The following is a 20,708-nucleotide window of genomic DNA, read 5'->3' on the forward strand; positions in this document are numbered from 1 at the left end:
TGGATTAGTAATAACAGAAATATTACTATAGTAGTAGTACACCTTATTACATTAGTAAGAGTATACAAGAGCTCTTTAAAAAGTTCATGGAAAAATGTACATCATGAAAAAACTATGTGTAGATTTCAAATGTTTTGTATCAAAATAATCCTATATTGTAATTTTTCCATGAACTTCATGAAATAATTTATAGACATTTTTCTGCCAGTATTAACGAAATAAAAACACAGATTCACAAGAAAGTTATATAATGGGGTATTTGTGAAATATGCCAGGCATTTTTAATGTTATCATTGGGTGCCAAGACTGTTTCAATCATGTTTGAGGGAAATTTTAAGACATTTACTATAACTTTAAATATAATCTAATAAACTCATTTCTTAGAATTGTTCCAAGAAAAATACACATATGCATTCAGAGGCACACCACAAAAATGTTCTCTAAGGATATTTTTATAACGGCATTAAATAAGTAAGGTAACTATTAAATAAACTAAGTACATTTACTTTAAGGAATGTCATTCAGTATTACAATAGAATGAAGTTCACTTGTATATTCTGGCAGAGAAAACTGATATACACAATACATATGATATTGCATGAAAAAAAATCAAGCCATCACAAACTTCAAATTTGTGAATTTTTAGCTAAAATGGCCATAAAAATAAAGATCTGTCGGTAACATAGATTATATATGACACATCAAATGACCTCTGCTATCTGGAGTATTCCCATTTTTCTCTATCGCGTTTGCTGTACACAAACGCGCACACACACACTCACACACATACACTTTTTTTTTGAGCAAGAATTTTGCTATAGGATGCATGCACTTTCTGGAGAGACAGAGACAGACAAAGAGACAGAAGTGAGAAGTGACTCCCCGGAGGGAATGGCCATGTCGCTATCCCTTCTCCTCCATTTTCCTCTTGGGATTTTGGGCACACATGCACACTTGGCCGAAGTGAGTTTTCAATTAGCAATAATCACGCCTTGGATAAACCTCATTGGCTTCAATACTGCCACTGCACAAAGCTGGCCGAAGTGAGTTTTAAGCCAACAGGTCTGAGACTTGAACCATGGTCAACTATGTGGGAGTCCAGTGACATAACCATTACACCATCTGCTGGTTCCTGTGTTTGATACATTAAGGTTTATTCCATAAATGGCAAAATGTGCCACCTGAACTATAAAGCTCCATGACATTACTAAACACATGCCATTTATGTATTGTAAATAGTGCTACCACTCAGATCAACAGAAAGAACGTTTCCATTTTCCCAGCATGTTCTTTATGCCTATTTCCAACTAAGTCCCTCCATCCTCAGTGAATCGCTTTTATGACTTCTATTTACATATTGGGTCATCGGAAATGTCATGACACATGTTTGCATAGAAAAATATGTCATGACCTTCCCAATGACCTAAAAGATTCCTTTTCCCTAGTCTTGACTTCCGTACAGCTAGAATCATACAGTACATACTTTTTGTGTTTAGCTTCTGTTACTCAACATAATACATTTGAGGTGCTACACTATTGTTGCAGGGGTCAGTAGTTTATTTCTTCTTATCATTGAATCATATCCCATTGGACAAATAGACCACCATTTGTTTACCCATTGTCTGTTGATGGATATTTGGGGGCGTTCCCACATTTTCGCTAATGCTACATTATTTATTTATTTTTTTGCAAACAGACCATCTTCTCTGCTTTACACTCTTTTTTCTCCCCATTAATCCTTTGTATATTTACATTTCCCAAGACTTCACCCAAGCCCAGATGCCTTTCCTGACCACAGGAAATACCATTGCTACCTTCCTCTATTTTTCCCCCACTGCCATTAAAAACAGTGACTTCTGTTGTCTGGAACTTTTATAACCCTGAGTCACATGTTATTTTTTCTTTTGGACAAAGCTCTATTTTATGTGAAAAGCTAGAACAAAACAAAGGTATTGTCCTACATTTTCTGCATGTATCATAGCCTCTACATTGTATCATATCCAGTACCCATTAAATTCATAGTTTTGACTTCACATAACCTTCATAATAGCTCAATAGTATAATAATATTGACAAACTTCATCAATATCAGTAATTGGATTGGATGCCTGCTAAGTCAGACACTCTTACTTGATTGACTTGCTGACTTCACTTCTGGCTAGTTAGGTTTGCTTTGCAAGTTAAACAGTTATCCAGGACCAGCAGATGGCATAATGGTTATTTCACTGGACTCTCACATGGCTGACCATGGTTCAAGTCCTGGACCTGGAGGTTTGAAACACACTGGGCACTTGGGAGTACATACCCAAAATCTCAAGAGGAGACTGGAGGAGAAGGGATTGTAGCATGGCCATCCCCCTAGAGGGGCAATTTCTCACTTTCTGTCTCTGTCTTTCTCTGTCTCTCCAGTGAATGGACACACCCTACAGCAAAAACTTCTCTAAAAAAACAAACAAACAAACAAAAAAACAAGTTATAGGGCTATCCAAAACCTGAGTTACAACTTCTGTAAAAAAAAAAAAGGGGGGGGGTGTATTAGTCCTTATTGATATGAGGTTTACTTAAGGCTTAGTGCTTGGCATGGTGCCAACAACCCAGATAATACTTAATAAATTCTGTTTTTATCTCATTCAATTTGTATTAAAACTTGATCAGTTTTATTTATTTCTGCATATTTTACAGCATTTCCACTCTCATTTCCAATGGCTTTATAATACTGTTACCACATGACAGCCAGGTACTCATTTGCTAATTTCCTTATTCATATGCAAGCTCCATGAGGACAAGGACTTTGCCTCTTTAGTTAAGTTTTGTATTCTTTTTTCTAAGAATTAGTTTTTTATTTAACTTTATTTATTTATTATTTTTAATATGACCAGAGAAAGACAGAGTGAGTGAGCAAGAAAGAGAAAGAGAAAGAGAAAGAGAAAGAGAAAGAGAAAGAGAGAAACAGAGGGAAAGTGAGAAAGTAAACCACCATGTCTGGGCATTGAATCCTGGTTGGCCATGTGGGAGTCCAGTGCCCTTAATCACCACCACGCCATCTGCTGACCCCAAGCACTGTATCCTTATCCTTGGAAGAATGTCTGGCGTTCAGTAGATTTCCAATAAATATTTATTGAATATATAAATGGACGAAAATGTATAGTGTACACCTTGTTATGGGACTGAGACTGACGTCAAATGGTGCAAGTTAACCCAGCAAATCCAATGGCCCTGAGGCTGACCATGCTTTCCTCTCTCTGTCAATAGTGGATTTCCCACTACTCAACAAAACACCCTCTATGTTATTGGGAATTCTGATTTTCAGGGAGTTCTTCCTTATTCTGAGCTGATAGCTCTCTCCCTAACCCCAAACACATTGTCTCTGAGTTGACAAAAACCTCAGGTAAAAATCCCAATGCCTGAGCACCCAGCAGCTCCTGGTCATCTGAGATGTTGTGCTGGAGGGAGCATTTAATTCAGATGAGAAGTGACACCCACGTCCTGATGCCTCAGCTGCCAGCAAAAGGCCAGTGACAACTTCCATTACACAGACGCATGAGCCAGGTGTCCTAGAAAAACTCCAGCTTCTCAAATCCCATCTACCTAATTAGAGTCTCTCTGCAGAGTTAGCTGGGTCCTTTCCTCTGTGTTGGGCCCCAAGTGCTGCTTTTAAAAGTGTGCTGCTTCAGTGCTGCAGTTTTGTAAAGAAAGAGCTGAAGTTGGGGACCATCGGGACAGTGGGAGCTGGGTGGCATGAAGGACGAAGGCAAGAGGATTTGGGTGAGGGGGAAAAAATGAAAAGTTGAAACTCATTTACTTCCATATTTAGTAGAAGATACTTTGCTTCAAGGCATTCATCTGTAGGACAGGTGTGGCTATTAAGTCCACAGATTTGAAATCTGGAAAGAAAAAATGCTCTCCAGCCCATCTTGGATCCTGTAGGATGCTCAGATGTTTGACTTTAGGAAATCTTTAAATAAAAAGGTTGCTTTTTAAAGTTTATTTCTTCCACGAGAGAAAGACAGAAAGAGAGACATCGAAAGACAGGCATCCCCACCAGGGTCTTCACACCACAATCTGCTCTCAGTCTCAGTGACTCAGGCTCACAGGTATGCATGCATGCCCCCATGTGTTCAGGAGGGTCCCTGAACATGAACCCAGGACACCTCTCATGTGGGTCCAGCTACATCACCTCCTGGCCTCAAAACTGCTATGATTAACTCCAATCATTTTAGTCTTCTTTCTCTTCCTGGTCCTGAAAATCCCAAGCCAGGGATTTAATATATATATATACACACACATACACACACATACACACACACACACACACACACACATTTTAAAATAAAGAAATAAATGAATAGATAGATTAATTAATTAACTAATTAAACTGCAGGGATGGTGAGGAAGGTCCTTTCTACTTACAGCACCACTGACGTTAACAATGTGTTGGTATGTGCGTATAAGAAAGAGAGAGCGAGAAAGAATGAAAGGGAGAGTGAGCTGCCGCCAAGTACAGGGAGAAAATGTACAACTGCGAAAAGAAAGAAAACTTTCCTAAGAGCAGCAATGATATTCCCATGTTAAATATTACATTTCACATAAAGACAAATGCAGTGTCACCCTATTTTTAATCCAGAAGTCAAGATATAACATATGACAATAAGACATAATTTGAAAAATGAGACAGATCTCAGAAAACCGGGATCTTTATAAGAATGCCCTCTGTGTGCAGATATCCATGGTGTGGCCCTCAATAAGCCCAAAGAGAAATTCCATTTTTTCCTCAGGCTTCCAATGAACAAATGCTTATTTTTTTTTTTTAAAAAATAGATCATTATTTATTTAACTTTGTTTATCATCATTATTTTTTTAATTTGACCAGAGAGAGAGGGAAAGTAATAAATCAAGCCGCCAGGTCCAGGACTCAAACTGTGGTCGGCCATGTAGGCCTTCGGTGTTTTAACCACTATGCCCACCTGCTGGCCCCAAACAAATCTTTTTACCATGTGCAATTCCTGGTGCTGGTGATGGTGCAATTCAGACATATAAAATAGAGATGGGTCTAGAAGGAACTGGAAGCACACAGAGCAGAAAGGATATGGATACAGGCTGCCACACAACATGGTGGGTCTCCAATGATCAATGCATTGTTGGTCACCATAGAGAAAATGCTCTGGAGCAAGGGGCGAGTACATATTACTAGTAAGTGGCAGCTGCTGTCCCACAATGTACATCTATAGCATATCTTGATCTAGTTAATGAGAAGACAAAAGAAAGGAAGGTGCCCTGAGGGATGTGTGACTTGCATACATGAATGGAGCGTTTCTGTTTGGGTTTTAAGGGATTCTGCATGGTGTGTGACAGCTGAGGATGGGGATAGGATATCGGAGAAATCATATGTGGAAAACATGGGAGGAGGTTTAATTGGAGAGGGCCTCAGTTGTTGGAGTGAAAAGTCAGTGCAGCAGGAGGTGCTTGGAAGTTTGAGCAAGAGGACACAGGAAAATCCTTCTGTTAGAAAGGTCATTGAAAGGGTGCTTATATGGAGTAGTACCTGATTCTTCTTTCTGCTCCTGCCAGGTGTGCTGAAGGCCTTTTAGAAAGGGTGACATTTGAAATGACAACAATATGGTGGTTGTGAGGAGATGAACATGGACTGGGGAGAACAGAAGCAAATAGAATAAGAAATGTCTAGTCTCCATCTCCCTAATATCCTTTGAGTCAAACTTGGCTTCATCCTCTAAGATCTATGCTGGGCTTATAAGAAGGTTAAAATAGAAGCAATGGCTTATTAGACAAAAGAAGTCTCTAGGTTTTTGAAGCCCTTGGTCCAACAATGGAGTTCCAAGCAAAACTCTCTTGCTCTCACCCATTTCCTGAAGTTCTTTTGATGAAAGATGAAAAATGTCTTAAAATGCAAATAACCTCTAGTAGGAAATTTTCATGAAGATTCAAGTTAAAGCAGCACTTTAATCCCATCTGTAGGAGCTCCTAATTTTACTGTGGTCCTGTATTGAGCCACTGCCCCTTTCAAAAACCTTGAGATTGTAGGAATAGAAATAATTGATGGGAAAAGAAGCACAGAGCATGAGAACAAAGTAGGGAAGAATTGTTATAAAAGGAGGAAAATGAGTCGAATATAAAATTCACAGGGCTACTGACTTCACTCTGACTTGGATCAATCCCACATTTCTGTTTGGAAAATGAAACTCTTTAAGCCTGAAGGAACCCATAATAGGTTACAACACAAAACCTTCACTTAATAGTTGTATCAGTATCAAATGTCAAGTTCATCTCCTGGCACTTAGGCACAGTAAGTCATTAGCAAGGAGATACCACACACCTACACCTGCTATAATAATGGATTATCATCTTTTATTGATGCAGTGTCATCTCAATATATCACTGCCTATTTTTATTCACAGAGAAGAATTGAGCATCCATCCATATTTGGAATTATACTACTTTTTAACATTAGAACTGTATTGTTTAAAGGGAATGTACGTATTTTGGTTGTAGTTAATAGAGAAAACCATGTTGAAGGAGGACAGTATGAGAACTGAATGCACACGTTGAGATCCTTACTCATCCTCCAGGCTTGCGTGAACCATGAGCAAGCCCTGTTGACATACAAGTCTCTCTCTCTCAGCTTCATGCATAGACTCATAGTCCTATGTGATTCACATCATTATGGGGTAGATCAAAAAAAATTCATAGAAAACTGCTTCATGATCACTTAGTAAATTTCTAAGGTGAGATACAACCTTTGATACTCACTTACTAGAGTCTATATACATAGAATGAAGAAGGCAAAAATGCCTTTAATATCACATAAGATGTGTGGTATATATTTTCTGTGTATATGTATTTTTCTAATGAAAACATTTCAGGCATAAGCTTAGAAAATTCAAGGGACCAGCAGGTGGCATAATGGTTACATCGCTGGGTTCCCACATAGTTGACCATGGTTTGAGTTCTGGACCTGGTGGCTTAAAACTCATGCCGGGCACGTTTGCATGCATGCCCAAAATCCTGAGAGAAGGGATTATGGCATGGCCATCTCACCTGGGGAGGTGATTTCTTGCTTTCTGTCTCTCTGTCTCTGGTGAGCGCACATGCCCTATAGCAAAAATCTCTCAAAAAAAAATCGAATAATGTATAAGAATGAAAGTAGTGAAGCAAAGCGTCCTTCCCCTCATTACAAGTCTCCTAGTTCAAAGTAGCCAAGATTCCAAGTTAATGTAAATTGTTTGAAACAATTTTTTGCACATCCATCAGTGTATACATGTTTACAAATATATAATCATCAATATTTACACAACAGATTACAGTGTAGAATCTCAATTCATCCTTGTTTCTTACACTGAATATATACATAGAGAGCTTTCTGAAACAGTGTACATAGATCCTCTTCATATATATTGTTTATAATAAAGTCATTGTAGTATCTATTTAGATTAAATAGATTTTATGTGATGATTATCTAATGATAAATACCTACTCATTTTCTTTGGTTTGTTTTCATAAACAAAGCTCTGGTGTGCATTCTAGTTCAAATAACTTGACCAGCTCTCCAGGTACAAACCAAGACCTTAGAATTGCTGAATCAATTTTTCTTTCTTCAGAAAAGAAGGACAAATATAAACTTCTTTTCAGTACTAATACCACCAAATTAAAAATTCTGCCAATGAATAGGTGAAAAAGATTAACTTCTGCTTCCACTGAAATGACTTAAATTGGGTGTGTGTTTTCATATGTTTTCATGTATTATTTGTATTTACTTGGTTGTATAGCAGTCAAATGTTGTCTCATTCATGTGTTGTCCTTAATGCACTACTTTTTTTTGTTGTTACTTTAAAAACCTCAGTGGAAAAAAATTACAGATCTTTACTCTCCAGTTTTTTATTTGTGTTTTGATTGCTGTAATGTTAATATGAATTCAAAGGGTGTGTGTTTGTGTGCGTTTTTTTTATCCCATACAAGAAAGAATGCACCAAACACATCTGCATTTTTTAAAGCAAATGATAAAGACCCAGTTAACCAGCTTTACATTTTAAACCTACGTTTAATGTTTAAACTAAACATTACATATTTAAACAATTGTCAGAACTTACTAAGTTGCCAGCATTTATGCACAACTAGAACACATCCTTAATTTGTATTAAACCAAAAATATCTTACTGTTCATACATTAACTCTTTTGCTACGAAATACTGAAAAACACTGAGTTATTTATGTAGCAGGCCTGTCCCAGCAGTGATAATTTCCTTACGGGCTAACTCCGTTATGTTCACATCTCAAACACAATGGAAAGCAGATCCATGACCCTGTTAGTTAAAATCTTGGCCTACACACAACATAGCTGCAGCTCCGGATGACATTTAATAAAAAAGCAAAGTACCTATGGAGATTAAAACAATTTTAAAGACCAAAAAAAAAAAGGTCCTATTATTACATGGAACTGATAAACTCAAAAGCCTCTACCAAACAGGGGCTACAAAGAGGTGCTTACAAATACTTTAGATTAAATGTAATTATACTGAAAGTTGAGTTGGTTCAAAATCTTCAAAAACTGCTCCCGTCCATTTTCAGATGGTGCTGCTACAGTGTAACATTTCTGTTAAAGGGTAACTGAGCTGTTATCCAACACAGCAGCCGGCCATCTTCAACTTTTGCTCTTAACCATCCTCAACAATTCTCTTTGTGTTGATTTTTCTGCCATTAACTATTTTTGTAGAGTTGGAATTTTGATTTTTGCTTGTTACTGTTCAAAGTTTTTATGTGACTGCATTTGCTATTGCAATTTTCAGTCTGAATTGGAGTTCTACGTACGATGCTTTATCTACTTTGAGATGCCATAGAAATTTACTCATGCTTAATGTTAGCATTTTCTTTGACTTGTTTTTTAGGCTAGAATTTGATGCTACTGGAATTTTTTTAAGGTTATTTATTTATTTTAGAGAGGTTTTTGCTATAGGGTGTGTGCACTCACCAGAGAGACAGAGAGACAGAAAGTGAGAAATCGCCCCCAAGGGGGGCTGGCCATGCAGCAATCCCTTCTCCTTCACTCTCTTCTTGGGATTTTGGACATGCACACACACGCGCCTGGTGTGAGTTTTAAGCCACCAGACTTGAACCACAGTCGACTACGTGGGAGTCCAGTGATGTAACCACTACACCACCTGCTGGTCCCAAGGTTATTTACTTATTTTCATGAAAGAGAGAGAGAGAGAAAGACAGGTATCCCCAACAGGGTCTTACCATGCCATCATCCTTCTTCCTTCTTCCAGCCTTTCTCAAGCCAGGATCAGAGGTATGTGCCTGATGTATGCAGGTCAGTGGGGGATCCAAACCCAGCTCTCCCATGTGGCTCTAGTATTGCACATTGACACCCTTCTCTGTGCCCCTCCCTGAAGTTTTGTTTTTGTTTTTGTTTTTGGTGTAAAGCGCAAAGTAGAAACCTAACTTAGAAAAAAATACCACTACAAACTCTCAGAAACATCAGGAGGACTTGTAGGTAAAATAAAAGTAATGAATAATATATGCATCTTCTGCCTGATTAATAACCTTCTATTTACTTAAATCTTGGGTGCATAAGCATGTGTGTGTTTACTTCAGCAGGCTTTTAAAGTTTTCTTCATGTATGTTCTTGTCAATTGTTTTCTTAAATGTATACAAAACGTTGTGTATACCATTGTTACAATGTGTAATGGGCATTTGTTTTCTTTTTCTGCAATTATTGCTCAAGGATAGGAATTTTTAAAGAAACTTAGAATTTACATAGGCAGTAATACATAAAGATGATTAACTATATTTATTGGTGTCTTCATTGGTTTGGATACAGTTGCAGATATTAGAAACCAATACCATGGTTGTAAGCAGAAAGGTGTTCAAAACCAGGACTTCAGCTCCAAATTGGCCCTTGAGACCTCTCAAAACAATTATACAGAACTGACTCATCCAGCCAGTGGTTTCTGGAGAATCCAGAAACTTCTGTGCCTGTCACAGGTCCCAGTATCAGATCACCTTAGGACAGATCTTGGAGTCAGACAGCTACCTTCATGCCTGATAACCTAAAAACATGACTGTTTATACTGAGATCTGGATAACAGACAGCCACCTCCATAGCTGGTGGTTTTCTCAGCCAAATCTATGACATCAAAAATATTGGTCATGCTTGCCTCTCTGCCCATAGGGAATATGCAATATGAAGATATTTAGCTGTTTCTTCCCTTCAATACAGACATACTCTGAGGAAGCTGGCATACATCTTGAATAAATCAGTCCACCACCTGTTACCCTAATAAGGAATCAGATTTGTAAACTTATCATTTCAATCAGGATGTAATCAACATTTTGCTTTTAAAATACACTGAACTAGGGCTGGTCCTGCAGCCTAGTGATTAAGGACGCTAGATTCCACATGGCTGACCACTACTCAAATCCTGGTCTCAGCATTTAAAAAACACACCAGGTGCATGTGTGTGGGTGGCCAAAATCCTAAGAAGGAGAAATGGAGAACAGACTGTGGTATGACCATACCCTCTTAGTGCCTCCTCTCACTCTCTCTCACTGGCAAGCACAGACACCCTCTAGCAATGAAAAAAAATAGTCCGAGAAGCCAGTAGGTGGCATAGTGGTTAAAGTGCTGGACTCCCATGTGGCTGACTGCGTTTTGAGTCCCGGATCCAGTAGCTTGAAACTCATGCCAGGTGCATGTGTGTGTTCCCAAAATCCTGAGTGGAGAATGGAGAAGGGATTGTGGCATAGCCATCCCCCTGGAGATGATTTCTTGCTTCTGTCTCTCTGTCTCTTCAGTGAGTGCACACACCATATAGCAAAAATCTCTCCAAAAAATACACTGAACAATACTTCCGTATATGTAATTTTTAAATTATACTACTGGATTGATGAGTAAAGTTGGTTCATTCTTTTTCATCTTTGTTGCCCTCTTGGGGAAGTTTTGAGGATCATAGCAAAAAGAATGTTCAAAGTGTCATCCAATAAGGATGCATTAAAGTGTCTCCCTGCTCTTAGGTTTATATTAGTTTCTCTTTATCCTTCATTTATTTTTTTAATTATTTATTTTATTTATTATCATTATTACTCTTTCACATGAGTTCACCAGACAGAGAGGGAAAGTGAGAAGGCACGCTGCCAGGTCCGAGACTCAAACCATGGTTGCCCATCTGGGAAGTCCAGCACATCGACCACCATGCCACCTGCTGGCCCCTATTCTTCATTTATTTTTGCTGTTATGCTCTGTAGGCACTTGTGTATTTTTTTAGATATAACTATTTTGGGTCATATTGTTTTAAATATGGTTCATGAATGAAATACATACTAGGAATTAGTTTTCTTTTATGAAAACTGAGCTTTTATCCTTTCAAAAGATTGAAATTTATGAGTTTTTTTCCTGAATTAATAGAACTAGTCTCTCCTGTATCTTCTTATATAACTTTTAAAAGTATTTTCTATCTCAATCTATAATTATATACATTTGTAGGAGATATGGGGTGCGTGTGTTGGCGTGTGATTTACTTTTTATATTTTGTTATTGGTATATTCTATAACCTTTTCCTTTCATGAATGTATCTAAATCAGGTGAAGCTAAAGGCTGATGTTTAAAACACTGTAAGAAAATGTGCACATTCTTCCTCACAACTTTATTACCCACCTCCAGATTTTGCATTTGTCATTTTTACTTTTGTATTGTCTGAGTTCCTGATATTCACATCCTGCAACTATGTTCCCCTCAAAATGTAGTTTTTGTCCAATATGGAAATGAATTCAGCACTCACCATCAGTCCTGGTTCCACGCTTTCACGTTTCATATCCAGGTTAGGTATCTTTTGTTATCAAGTTCTTTGGGCAAGAATATCTCATGTTCCTTTTCAATGGAATAAGAGGCCAACGTATATACCTATACATTACAAAAAAGAATTTTGAAAGTTTACCAAACATGAAAAAAATTATTTATATCACTAATAATCAAAGGACCACCAAATAATACTTTATAACTGTTTGTTTATTTATTTATTTTGCAATTGTGATGGAGTCTACTAGTTGCAGATTTTCAAACCTATTTTCTTCTTATTTGCAGCTGAGTATATTTACGTGGTATTCTTGCCAATGAGACAGAATGGGAAATAAATTTCCGGGAATTCTTCTAAATGAAAGTCACGTCAGGGTTATCTGGGTGTATCTGTGGTAGCTTGCATAGCTCTGACATGGTGCTCCACAGGCTGTGTCTACATGAGAAACTCATATTTGATTCTGGGTCAAGTCTAAAGTCTGAGTGTGGTGGTGTGTGCCTGTAATTCTAGCACTTTGGGAAACTGAGGCAGGAGGATCACAACATGGTGAAACCCCGTCATAAAAAATAAAATAAAATGAAAGGAAGGTCAGCCAGTCAGAGGTGCTGTTTTAGGCCCCTATATTTTTCTTCCTTGCACCTTTGCAATGTTGAAGTGATGGCTGAAGTTCTACCAGACTTTTTCGGTACCATAATTTACCTTGAAGTATGGAGTCACTTACTGGAACTGTGAAGATGATGACAGAAACTGAAGGACCCTTAACATACAGTGGACTACTGTAGGTTTCTGTAGTGCAGTGGTTATCACACTTCGCCTAACTCTTATAGTGGACAACATTTTCAAATTTCTTAAACTTTAGTTAGAAATAAAATTTTATATTGTTTTAGCCAATACATTTGGACATTTCTGTTGTGCGCAACTGACCCTATATTGTCAAGAGTTTAAAATATGTGTTGGTAAGAGTGTAGTGAAATTCACAAGGCTCTATGTGGTTTGTAAGAGTAACTCAATGCTGGTAGGTGGAGTGGTGGTTGGGATGCTGGACTCCCACATGGCCAACCATGGTTCAAGTCCTGGAACCTGGCAGCTTGCTTTCTCACTTTTTCCCTTTCTCTGTCTTTTTGTAGTCAAATTAAAAAAAAATAATAACAAGTATAATTAAATAAATAAATCATTCTTTTTTTAAAATAAGATTAAAACTCAGTGGTAATTTTGTAACATATATGCAAAAAATTCCACAGATGCTAGAAGTTTACTCCTAGAAAAATGGTGTGTTAAGAGAATTCCACAGAATGAAATATTCTGAGGTCAAGTCATTTTTAAAATGCCCTGGAATTTTGTACACTAGAGAATAATCCTGCTTAAAAACAGAAACATAAAACATATATAAATTAGAAAACTCAGAGGTAATTTTGTAACATATATGCAAAAAATTCCACAGATGCTAGAAGTTTACTCCTAGAAAAATGGTGTGTTAAGAGAATTCCACAGAATGAAATATTCTGAGGTCAAGTCATTTTTAAAATGCCCTGGAATTTTGTACACTAGAGAATAATCCTGCTTAAAAACAGAAACATAAAACATATATAAATTAGGAAAGAATGTGAGGGACATAGTAAAGGGGAGAGAGAGTGTGAGAGACATAGGGTAAAATATAAGAAAAAAATAAAATTATAAAAGCCATGATTGACTAAATATAGGAATGATGATGAATACTGAGTCTTACTTCAAAACAAATAAATTATTAAGCCCTAGTCCTGCCACACAATTAAAGTTTTCAAACTTCTAGATTTTAACAAAGGTTCAAAATCATAACTTATTTTCATAAAAGTAAAGAATATTTACACACATCTGTAGAGAGAATGGTAATATAAATCTGCATTCCTACTTCAGTCGATCATGGCTTTTATAATTTGATTTATTTGAAGGAGGTAAGAGACAATCTTCAGGGTGAAAGTGATTGATTCTTCTTTTAATTATTTTATTTTATTTATTATCATAATTATGATTTTTAATTTGACTGGAGAGAGACAGAGAAAGAGAGAAAGGGAAAGGGAGGAAATAAGCCATCAGTTCCGGGACTTGAACCTTGGTCAGCCATGTGAGAGTCCAATGCCTCAATCACCACACCACCTGCTGGCCCCAGTGATTGGTTCTTAACCTTCTACAGATGGGAGTTGGAGATACACTTGCATGTATGCCTTCAAGTAATGGTGTTTATTGTGAATGACAAGAATCGAGTCCTTGTTACCTTTTTTATTTAAAGTTTTCATTCAAAATCTGACTTTGCTTTGCTTGTGGCTAAATATGATGTATAAATTTTTAAAATTATATAAATACGCAAAGTAAAATAGAAGATACCAGTTCTTATTCTCACTGGCAACTTCTAGGGAAGTGTAATAAATCTCCTTCCTGGCTGCCTTTGCCTTCTTCCAAGACAGAAAATTTTAATTCTGCATTTTTGTATGTTACCTGTGCCACGTACATCTCACTAAAATGTTCTGGATGTTAGAAAGATTGACTCAAAGAGTCCACTTCCCTGAGCAAGTTCACTGAATTCCATTATCAATTACTGTTGTTTATCACTTACTAAAGCTTGTAGAACATAGAAATGAGCAATAGTTTGCATTGCCTTACAAGACAATGCAAGACAAAATAACCATCCCATTATTAGAGAAAAGATTAAATTATCTTGTTGAGAATAAATTTTACCAGTGGGTAATTTGAAATGTCAAAGTTTACAAATATAACATATGGTATTATTGGGAGGAAAAGGTATTTGAAGACTCCTCGGTAGATAGGCTGGGACAAATTCATACCATTGTCAATAGATTTAAAATAGGGCATACGTAAGGGATATGCTGAGCTGGAAGAAGATCATCACAGGAGTGCTAGTTTTCACATTTCAGGGCTTATTATCTCATTTCTCCCACCTCTACACAGCCTCTCCTGATCCCTGACCACCACAGCAAAGGAGAGGCTCCTTCTTCTGAAGCTCCATAGGGCCTCATTTGTGTGTGTCTTTGACCTGTATCTTACTCAGCCATGGCTATTTATAAACTTGTATACCCTTCTGATAGGTAACAAAATCCTCAGAAGAGGCTTGTATCCCTCCACCAAAAACTAGGCTTTGTATCTTGCATGAAGAAGTATTCGGACAACATGGGATGAAATGATTGGAACTGAAAATTTCCACAACAGATCATTGAAGACATGAAAGCATTTATCCACCAATTTGATTGATTTATTTAACTATACCTGGTAATAGAGATACAAGCAGCTTCTGGGGTCAGCAGGTGGCATGGTGATTAAGATGCCGGACTCCCACATGGCTGAACAAATCCCAGACCTAGAAGCTTGCTTTCTCACTTTCTCTAATACTAATTTATATTATTAAAAAGGTACAATTATTATAACCCATATTAATTTGGATTAAAGGGTGAAATTATTTTTCCAGCCAATAGCACATCGCAGGTTTGGAAATCTATGTTCATGCCCTATAAACAGTATCAGGGACTATGCCTGAAACAAGGCAGAGTGAGGTTACTCTTCAACCACAAAAAACATCTAAATGTCCCCCTCATTCAATTGATGATATTGACCAATAATCACTGACCTCACTTTAATCATCCTGTTTTCTACATATAAATTTCCAGGTTACCCAATTTCTTCTAACACTACACAATTTAGAACTGGTACTCATTGTGCCTCTGGTATGCATTTCCTGAGTCCAACAAGCTAAGACTGGGCAGAGGAGAGAGATAAAAAAGAATTCTACAGGGACCAGCGGTTAGCGTAATGGCTATAGTCCCCCCCCCCCCCACGTAGTCGACCGCGGTTCGAGTCCCATGCTCAGCAGCTTAAACTCACGGCAGGTCTGTGTGCATGTGTGCCCGAGATCCCAAGAGGAGAATGTAGGAGAAGGGATTGTGGTGTGGCCATTCCCCCAGGGGATAATTTCTCAGTTTCTATCTTTCTGGCAAGCACACGCCACCTAGAGCAAAAACCTCTCCAAAAAAAAAAAAAAAATCTACAAATGCTCAACATCAGACAAACAAGAAGACAATGTACTAAAGATGAGGCAGTCCAGGGATCAGTAGTTGGCATAATGGCTTTGTCGCTGGACTCTCATGTAATCGACCGTGGTTCGAGTCTTGGACCCCGTGGCTTAAACTCATGCTGGGCGCGTGTGCATGTGTACCCAAGATCCCGAGAGGAGAAGGGAGGAGAAGGGATTGCAGCGCAGTCATCCCCTCTGGGGAGTGATTTCTGGCTTTCTGTATCTCTGTCTCTCTCTGTCTTTCTGGCGAATGCATGTGCCCTATAGCAAAAACCTCTCAAGAAAAAAAAAAAATGAGGCAGTCCTTCATTATATATCTAATGGTACAGAAATAGCTGACGGAAATAAAAAGTAAACTATGTCGAGCTGATAAATCTGAAAGATCTGTTAAGTAACATGGAGAATATGATTATAAACAAACTGGGTCATTCGGAAGTTTTCCTTGAACTATTGCAACACTGAGGGTAAAAAAACCAATGAGCACCGAATGCTCTTACTAGCCGAATGAACAGTATGGCATGTGCGTAAGACAGACTAAATAACTGTGATTCGGGAGATGCTCCAGATCCCAAAGTTGATGCTTAAGGTGCCTGGCATCTGCAGTACTTGATTCTCCTGGTATAGATACTGTGACTTCAGCATGCACATATTTTGAACAAGATTATTTTGATAAATAATCTCTTAACCTCCTATCATAAGAACAGAGGCACATCCAGTAACATTTTATGAGAACAAAAGTATTTACAATAATAATTAGAGCCCCTGAAATACTTCAAGCGCTATGAAAATTGCTTTGCATACAATGTCTATAGGTCGACTACATGGGAGTCCAGCAACATAGCCATTACGCTAACTGCTGGTTCCCTGCATGCACATATTTTGAACAAGATTATTTTGATAAATAATCTCTTAACCTCCTATCATAAGAACAGAGGCACATCCAGTAACATTTTATGAGAACAAAAGTATTTACAATAATAATTAGAGCCCCTGAAATACTTCAAGCGCTATGAAAATTGCTTTGCATACAATGTCTATATAAATAGAGTACAAAATATATGCATACATAATATATAAAAATTATATATCATTATGTATTTATACATTATATATTTTATATGTTATATATTATATATTTTATATTATTATTATTTTGCTAAAGGGCACTTGAAGTTGTCTGAGACAGAGAGACAGACTGAAAGAGAAAGTGAGAAGTCGTCTCCCAGGGGAGATGGCCATGCTGCAATATCTTTTTGTCCATTGTCCTCTTGAGATCCTGGGCATGCACATACACATGCCTGGCACAATTTTCAAGCTACCAGGTCTGGGACTAGAAACGTGAGGTCTGCCATATGGGATCCAGCTGTCCTAATGTCCACACCACCTGCTGACACTGGATAGTTTACCTTTAATTTACTAGCAAAGTAGACTTTTATTTTCCTAGAGTAGGACTCCAGATGAGTGAAGTTACAACCTTTGCCCCAATTCACGTTTAGGAAGTTGGGGTTTGACTCCAGAGCCTGTGGTTTTTCCTCTGTGCTTTGCTGCAAGGGGAGAGATGTGGATAGACCCTGCTGGGCAGATATTTTAGCTGCTAGTGTGAGGGCTCTGGCTAGTCTAGAGAAGGTCGTTCCTTAAGGAATGAGATCAGTGACACAGATGACAGAAGACAGGGCATGCAGTAACATTACAAATGCCCCAGCTGCACAGCCTGTGTCTTATTTGTTCCTGTTTTGTCTGCACTGAGTGTAGTGTCTGGCACAGAGCAGATGCTCAGGTTATAGATTAATTTAAATGAGGGGCCAACCTCATTGCAATACTAGGAAACAGCCTTTCATTCTCGACCCAGTTTTTGCCAAATGTGCTCCCAATGAAAAAAAAAAAAATTAGAATTCTCTTCCCTTCCTTCTGCAGTTGACTAGTGCCAAAGTGGAATTAAATCTAGAATGATGATTCCAATTAAAGGTCAACAGGCTTGGTAGCATGGATCATTGAATTTGGCTCAGACTTTGGAAATTATTGATTATTGAGTTCAGCTTCTCACCTGGGGGGAAAATAAAAGACTCAGCATTGGACTTGTAGGTGCCCCAGGCTGCAGCAAGATAAAGACCCAGGTGCAAGAATGCAGGCTTTGCTCTTGGTTCTTCTCTGGGCTTCCTCTGAGGTAGACTATCGGCTAAGGACTGGGCATGTATCCTGTTTCAAATAGTCTTTACACAGGGACTATGGGATGCATTTCCTTCCTGTAAAATTTTACTTGGGCTTCTCTTTCTCTCTTGTAATCCCATAAGCTAGAATCTAGCTCAATGTGCTGGAAAATACTTCAAGAAATTTAACCTTCCTTTGGAATAAAGTCACTAACTGAGGGTAACGATCAGCTATTGCGCTTGTTTGACTTTCTCAGGGATCACAAGTTTACGAGGACTGAAGGCATCCGGAAGGAGAATGCTGCATGTGACAATGTTGGGGAGTTTCCTCTCAGACCTCCAGCTCTGGTGTGTGTCACCGAACAGTGTCAGGTGCTACACTCTGAAATCCATCACTGTGTTTGTACCAAAGCCACTTGTCTCACTACTGCTCCCAGGTAAGGGCTGGGCAGGGATCCTAAGGCAAGCTCTTTCCTTGAAGATGTAGGCTCCCTCTGATGTTGGCTTTGACTCAAGACACTTTGACAGCTTTGCTAATTTTTCTTTAGAACTTCAGAGAAATCTGGAATTTAATTTTAGTGTCTCTAATAAATCTAATCCCATTCCTTAACATCTACTTCTTTAAGGAACTGGACCATCACCTGGACCACCCTTCACATTCAGTGCCTCTTTATTTTCCCAGATAATTCATCATTCAGCTGCTCATAAGGCATCATCAAGGGGCCCAGCTGTGGTGGCACAGTGATAGGGCACCGCTGTGTCATATGAAGACCACATGGGAGCCTGCGGTCAGATTCTGGGTCAGCCTGAACACACTGAGCATCCAAGGATCCTTGATGGCTAGACGGCTGGTAAGGGGGGAATCAGTGGACAATGACATGTTGAAACCCTGCCAAGGGTACCTGTCTCTTTTTCTCTATCTCAAGAAAGAAAAATAAGAGAGGAAGAGAGAGAGCAAGAGAAGGAAAGAAGGGAGGGAGAGAAGAGAGAGATAAATAAAGGAAGGAAGAAAAAGAGAAAAAAAGAAGAAAAGAAAAAGAAGGAAGAAAAACGAAAAATAAAACATACATCATTAGACCCTCAATACATTGAGAGACTCATCCTTTTACTGTATACATGTAATTGAACCAACATTGCTCATATTAAATCCAAATTTGCTTTCTTTCTGTATCCTTCACTCAGCAGATACACAAGTTTCTTTTCTCTTTCATATTTTTTGTCTATTTGGAAAACCTATTGAGTCCCTACCACTTACGATCTCCTGTGCTGACACTTTAAATACATTATCTCACTCAATGTATGCCTTGTTGAGTCTGATTAGTACATTCACATTACAGGTAACAAGATGAAACAAAACAGAAACTGAAGCTAAAAAGTAAGGGATTTGGTCAAAGGGCATGTATTATAAAAATGATGGAGTCCAATTTAAAATTCATATATGTTTTTCAAAGACAATGCTAGTCTCAATTCTGATCTAGACCAACTTCTAATTTCTGATGCTAAAGATGAGATAGGACTTTCTGAGACCCTGTGTTCATTGTCCCTCGTAAAGATGTGTAACCTCCAAGAAAAGGCTGACTGTATTGCGTTGTAACAGTGGTGTCGAATATCAAAATAACTAGGAGTCTCCCTGATGCTGCTAGCCACACTGTGGAGTCAGAAATCAATAGGCATGGCTGGAGAAAGTAGGAGTGATATTAGCTACAGAATTAGAGAATTATGGGGGAAGGGTGGTCACTGACATACAGAGTGACTCACTCCAACAGGCAAAATGATCCAAAGGATGCCTCTTTGCAAGAATCACATATATTTATTTCGCAAATATTTATTGAGTGCCAGCCTAGGTGCTAAGTTTAGTTCAAGGCTTTCTAAATCCAGGGGGAAAAATCAAAAAAGACCAAAATCTTTGCCCTTTTCAGGTTTATGTTTTCAATGGGGGGTAGATATATAATAAAAATTACTAAGTAAAGTGTGTAGGTAAGTTAGACACTGTTAGAAGGAGAAAAAGAAATGAGAAGAAAGGAGAAGTCCATGTCAGGGTTTGGGGACTTGTAGATTTTGAAGGTGGCCAGGAGATGACCACTGAGATAGGGACATTAATCAATGAAGAAACAGGGACTAAGGGAAATGTCAGGGGCTAAGCATCCACAGAGTTTCACTCTTTGATCTTTGAGGCACAAAGGAGCCTGGTAAATACTAGAACTTCACAGCTGATCAAGAAAGAGCACCAGCAATCTGAGGAAGTGAGATGAAGTTGTAAGAGAGATGGTCAAGAGAAGAGACAGAGGAAGAAGAGAGAAGATTGGACAGCCACTGAAAAGAGTTGAGCAGCTTCTTTAAATTATAGAACATCCACTGAAAAAATGGACAAGAAAGGAATTCAGATGTTTTCTAGTATGGTGTGTTAGAAACTCCCTCTTCTGTGTTTCTAGAAAATACTTGAGTAAAAGTGTTTTTGAATCATATCATTATGCTGATAGTGTCCTAGGATGAAAACAAAGACTTTAGAGTTTTTGTTAGTTTAAGTTTGGGAGTTCATTTTTGTTTTTGTTTTCTTAGATGTTTAGGTGCTTTTATGTTACTCTTTTGGGGGAGAGGTTTTTGCTATAGGGTGTGTGCACTCACCAGAAACACAGAGAGACAGCAAGCTGGAAATCACCCACCACCCCCACCCCCGGGGAGATGGCCACACCACAAT

At 38.2% G+C, this 20,708-nt stretch overlaps 1 pseudogene; it reads right to left on the minus strand.

Moving 5' to 3' along the window:
- Positions 1-948: 948 nt before the first annotated feature.
- LOC114006192 (uncharacterized) lies at positions 949-1,036 on the minus strand (annotated as a pseudogene).
- Positions 1,037-20,708: the final 19,672 nt, after the last annotated feature.

The sequence above is a fragment of the Tupaia chinensis genome, unplaced genomic scaffold (assembly GCF_000334495.1).
Source record: "Tupaia chinensis unplaced genomic scaffold, TupChi_1.0 Scaffold146131_1, whole genome shotgun sequence".
Taxonomy (NCBI): Eukaryota; Metazoa; Chordata; class Mammalia; order Scandentia; family Tupaiidae; genus Tupaia; species Tupaia belangeri.